The following is a 6300-nucleotide window of genomic DNA, read 5'->3' as shown; positions in this document are numbered from 1 at the left end:
ATACTATTGTTATCTAAAATTAACATGGTATCAAAGCCTAGGTGAAGACAAAGCCCAAGCAAGAGTGAGAAAAGCAATCACTAAGGGAAGTTGTTGGACAAGAATTTGGAGCTAGCCTCAATGACGACTACATCAACTTTAAATCTGAGGACAAGCTTGAGGACAAATTTGACTATCATGCATGGAAGATGTCTTTGGATTTGACTTTGGAAGAGAATGATACTATAGACGATGTCAAAAGAAGAGTGGTGGAGCCTCTTTCAAATGCACCCGTTGCTACAAAAACAAAGTATAAGAAAGGCGAGGTCAAAGCTAAGAAAATTATTGTGGATTCCATTCATAAACCTTCGGTTGCCTATATTTCTGATTTGGAAACGTGTAAGGAGATATATGACAAGGTGGTTGGGCTGTTCAAAGTAAACAATGTAAATCAAGTTCTCTTTCTCAAGAACAAGTTGAAAGATATCAAGATGGAGAGAGGAAAGTCCATTCAATCTTACTTCATGATGATTACCGAAATCAAGAATAATATCCTATCTATTGGAGAAGTTGGTGGTGGTAGGGAGTTCACTCTCATTGCACTTTGAGGTCTTACAAGAGAATGGGATGTGTTTAACACCACCATCATCAATAATGACAGGATTCCAGGTTTTGATGAATTATTGGCTCGATGCACTCAAGAAGAATTAAGGATGATGGAAAGAGATAAACACTCAAATGGAAATAATCCTACCGCTTTCTCTGCTCATGCTAAAAGGAAGAATAATGCTAGTCCAAGAAGACCAAGTCAAGGATTTAAGTCGAGACTCAAAAAAGGAAGAAAAGGAATATGCTTCAATTGCAATAGGTTTGGCCACTATGCTAGAGTGTCCTCACAAGAAGGATACTCTAAGGGATGTTTATGATGAAAACATCAAACACAACAGCTACAAAGACAATGGAAATCAAAAGAACAATGAGCTCAACAACAAAGGAAAGAGGAATGCTCTCGCTGCTAAATATGGAAATGGTCATCCTCCCAAAAGATCGAGAAACTCCAGGTATGAGGAAACTAATGTTGTAGATAAGCAAAATAATTATATCTTATTTCTTCCCTCACCACTACCTCTCCTCTGGATACATTGGATCATTGGTTGATTGATAGTGGTGCCTCAAGGCACTTCACTGGGTACAAGGAGGCCCTCTCAAATTTGATTGAAAAGAAGACAAATTTGGAGATCATACTTGGAGACAATGCCACCTACCCCGTGAAAGGGATAGGGATTGTCACTCTTCACTTAAATCAAGGTCAAATCCTTCATCTACAAGAAGTATTGTATGTACCTGATTTGAAAAAGAACCTGGTATCTATTTCTGCAATGGAAGATAAAGGTTTCAAGGTGACATTTGTTGATGGGAAGGTACATGTTTGGCAAAGGAACCCGAAAGATGCATTTACACTTGGATTTAGGGTTGAAGGTCTCTATCAGGTTGGAAGAAGTCCTTTGGGAGCTATGACTTGCAATACTTCTCTTCAATCTGAATTATGGCACTAAAGATTTGCTCACCTTCATTACAAAGCCTTACCTGATGTAAGGAAGATGGTAACAGGTATGCCCGAATTCAACATAGATCATGAAGGAGTTTACTAGGGTTGTGCAACTAGAAAACGTACAAGGGGACCATTCCCTTCAAGTGAAAGTCAAACTATCAATATTCTTCAATCGGTCCATTATGATCTATCAGGTATGTTGCATGTAACATCTTTAGGAGGATACTTGTACTATGCAATGTTTTTGGATGACTTCTCTCACAAAACATGGATCTATTTCCTGAAGAAGGAGGACGAAGTGTTCAAATGGTTCCTCTCCTTCAAAGCCTTAGTCAAGAATCAAACAAGGAAGAAGATCAAAATTTTGAGGACAGATCATGAAACCGAATATGAGTTAAATGAATTGAATGACTATGGTAGAGAAGTTGGCATTAAGAGGGAGACCACTACTGCATATTAAGGAAAATTTGAAGGATGGAAGTTTATCTTAAAGTTTAGGAACCACAGCGAATCTTCCTAGTCCATAATATGCAAATTGTAAAATGTTTAGCAATATTTTTGTAAAATTATTTAGATTTCTAATGATTTTATATTATTCTATATAAAATTTTGGTGATTTTTAAGGTAAAATAATTTTATACTATGAAATGTGGGTGAAACAATTTTTAAAAAATGGAAATTGGCAAATCTTTTTTTTTTTTTAACATGGAAAATTAGCACACCTGCGAAAATTAGCCCCTAAAATTTTCCCTGTTTCATATACTTCTGAGCAAAATGGAGTTGCCGAAAGAAAGAATTGAACAATCATAAAAGCTACCCGTGTTATGCTTCATGACCAAGGCCTACAAAAGTTCTTATGGGGAGACGCTGCCAACACTGTTGTGTATGTTCAAAATAGGTGCCTGCATAAAGCATTGGACTTCAAAACACTCGAAGAATTTTTCACCAATAAGAAACCTGATGTTTCTCATTTTAGAATTTTTTGTTGTCCTGTATATTTTCATGTATCGAAAGAGAAAAGAAACAAGCTAGATGCATCTAGGAAGAAAGGAACTTTATGGGCTACAGTGAAACTTCATAGGCATATAGAATCTAAGTGTTTGGTCAAAGAGAAGTGGAAATAAGTCATGATGTCACCTTCGATGAAATTTTTTTCCCTTGGGAAAGTCAAAGATCTTCCTATCCATAGGAAGGACAATGATGATGATGCAAGAAAGAAGGATGAATCTTTGATAGATGATCTAATGCTCGATGTTGAAGGCCCGATGGATCCCATTGATCCACCTCCTGGTGAGCCCTCTACCTCGAGGAAAATACCTTTGTGGCTCAAAGATACTCTTGAAGATGTTGAAAGACATGTTGCATCAAGGGGGATATTTTGTGAAAGCAAGAAGTCAAATAGGTACCAAGGGTACTTAGCGGCTATGAGTACCATTGTTCAATCTAAGCCATGTGCGTTCGAAGAAGTCGAGAAGCACCAAGTTCAGAAGGATGCGATGAATGAGGAATATGAATCGATCATGAAGAATGATGTTTGGGATGTGGTTCCTAGACCCAAGGACAAGTTAGTGGTCACTTCAAAATGGCTTTACAAAATCAAACATGGAGTTGATGGGAGTGTTGAAATGTTCAAGGCCAAGTTCGTTGCTTGAGGCTTCTCTCAAAAGGAAGTAGTGGACTCTGACGAGATATTTGCATTAGTTGCATGATACACCATTATCTGATCCATCATTGCTCTTGCTACCTCTCAAGGATGGATCCTACAGCAGCTGGATTTAAAAATTGCTTTCTTGCATGGCTCGCTTAAGGAGGAAGTTTATGTAGAGCAACCTGAGGGGTTCGAAGTTCAAGACCGAAAGACACATGTACACAGGTTGAAGAAAGCCCTCTATGGGTTGAAGCAAGCCCTTAGGGCTTGGTATGAGAGGATTGATGACTATCTTACGAAGTTGGGTTTTACAAGGAGTGAAGTTGACCTGAACCTATACTTCAAGGTTGAAAAGGACAAGCCTCTCATTCTAGTTTTTTATGTGGATGATATTTTTCTGACAAGTGTAGACCCTCTCATTTATCAATGCAAGATGGAGTTGGTTTCTGAATTTGAGATAAAGGACCTAGGTTTGATGCACTACTTCATAGGTTTGGAGGTCTGGCAAAAGGCAGGTGAAATTTTCATTTCTCAGGGAAAATACATTGTGAAGCTACTCGAGAGATGTGGGATGGTGGAATGCAACTCTGTGTCTACTCCGATGGAACTCAACTTCAACGAGCTATGTGGAAGTATTGTTGGGCCTGCATTGGCAAATCTTTCTGAGGATTGACAACTTGTGGGGGCCTTGATGTTCTTGGTAAACTCTCGTCTGGACATATGCTTCGCTGTGAATACATTGAATCAACTTATGGTCGAGCCTCATCACATACATTGGATTGTTGCCAAGAATCTCTTGAGATATCTCTGTGGCACAATCAGGTATGGTTTGAGATACATTGTCGGGAATTTGAGGATACATGGATATACTAATGTTGACAGGGTTGGAAATGTGGTGGATCGTAAGAGCATGTCTGGGTGTTGCTTCTCTTTGGGGTCTACGTCAATATCTTGGATGAGCAATAAGCAAAAATTGGTTGCTTTAAGCACCGCTGAGGCCAAATACATTCCTGCTAGTATTACTTGTTGTGAATTTGTTTAGTTGAGGAAGCTCTTCAGTGAGCTATTTGAGCACATGTTGGATACTACCGTGATCTTCTACGACAACCAAAGTGGAAATCTTCTACGACAACCAAAGTGGAATTCGTCTTTCAAATAACCCTGTGTTCCATTACCACTCCAAACACATTGATATCAAGTACCACTTTATCCGGGATATGGTACAATGAAGAGCAATAAGGCTCCATCACATCAGGACGGGTGAGCAGATCGCAGACATTCTCACAAAACCCTTAGGAAAGGTCAAATTTTTAGTCTTTCGTGAGAGACTTGGAGTTGTGGAAAGACCCTCCTATGAGAGTCCCAAATGAGTTGGACACTAAACTCTGAGAGCTCTGAAGCGAACAAAGTTCCTTCTACAAATTAATTACTCCAAAAGACTTAGAATGTCAAGATATCCATTTAGGATACAAATATTATATTAAATATAAATAAGAATGATAATGATAATGATTTACAATGAGAACAAGAGGCTTGCTTATATATCACGCAAGCGTCTCTTCATGAAGAGTCATGTCCTATTAGACATGCCTCTTCAACCTAATTATTAGCTTAACTTAACTATTATTTATGATTATTATCTTTTACATTATATTTATATTATTTATATATTTTATTCGTTACATTGCCTCCTTCCTCAAAAAGCTTTGTCCTCAAAGCTTGTCGATGAAAAAAGGCTTGATCTCTTTTTCGGCTTTGAAAGTCTTTCTCTCTTGGAATAGTCATCCTCGTCGATACAAGTTGATATGATCTTCTTAGTGACAAACAAAACTGTCGCACCGAGAAGGGATCAGACCATCCCAGATTAATCTTCTGTATAGCATTTTAATCACTGGAATTTTGTGACAACTTGTTAGCATAAGACTCGATTGAGATTACATCACTATTATCCGGAACATCAATTTGTTGTTTCGTTTCTGACTTGTTCAAATATGTAGCATGGTTGATTCGTCTGTTCTCATGATTTGGATGCCGATATGGAACCTTTTTTGTTTGATTTTTCCTTACTGGGCATGTGACAATTTTTATATTTTCTTCTGGCGAAGATGTTGAGTTTGTTATGAAACATTCATTGGGGATGTTCATCGTTTGAATTGCAACATCCACGCGCGTCTTTTCTTCAACTTGCTTGTCTTCTTCCTGAGTTGTGACATTCACTGAATCGGTATGTGTTGTTTTTTCATCAACTTGAATTCCTACATTTGATGCTTCCTTCTTGATAAGTTGGTGTACCTGGTTTTCTAATGACTTCTTATCCTTCTTTAGTATCTTAATTTTCGTCAGCAATTTTTCACTATGGTTTTTAAGTCGAGAAACTTCTTCATTTTTGTCAATAGTGATTTTGTCAATTTCATTTTGCATATTTTGTAATACCTTTTTACCTTCTTGAGAAATTACTTTTGAAATATCCGATATATCTTCTGGTGTTACTGAATTAGGTTTCAGTGTAACATCTTGGAGCGTTATTTTCTTCTTCTTGTAAGAAAATGTTAAAAACTTTTTCTTAGTATTTAGAATAAAGGAACCTAAAGTTTTCATCCATGGTGATCCCAAAACAATGTCACTATCGTTAAAAGATAGGGTTTGCACGGTGAATTGTGAGGTAAAAGTATAATCTCCAATATTTAGGTGTAAATTGTTTATATCGTATTGTTTGCCAAAAAAATTTGTTTCAACTATATTTGATTCAGGAATCACCAATTGATTAGCACATTTAGGACTAACATAATTACTTCTTTCAGTAGGACTGATAGAGATTATGATGTCTCTTCCTGCGAGTGATCCTTTGATGTTAAATAGTGTGGGAACACATGTACTATGGGTTTCAGGAAACCTTTCATTACTAGTCGCCATTTTTTCCTTGATGTTTTTACGTAAACAATATATCAACTGGAGCTATTTTTATTATAAAATATCACTTATTTCTCCTATATATATTTTTCAAATATTCTCTTCTTCTTCTTCTTTTTTTGGTTCGCTCTTTTAATAAAAAATTTATATAATAATAATTTATATATATTATAAAATTATAATTATATAAAATTTATATATACTTTTTTGA

Source organism: Pinus tabuliformis, chromosome Q (genome assembly GCF_031772625.1).
Source record: "Pinus tabuliformis cultivar Carrire ecotype Pingquan chromosome Q, CPIR1, whole genome shotgun sequence".
In the NCBI taxonomy this organism is placed as follows: Eukaryota; Viridiplantae; Streptophyta; class Pinopsida; order Pinales; family Pinaceae; genus Pinus; species Pinus tabuliformis.
Note: the sequence above shows the minus strand (reverse complement) of the source record.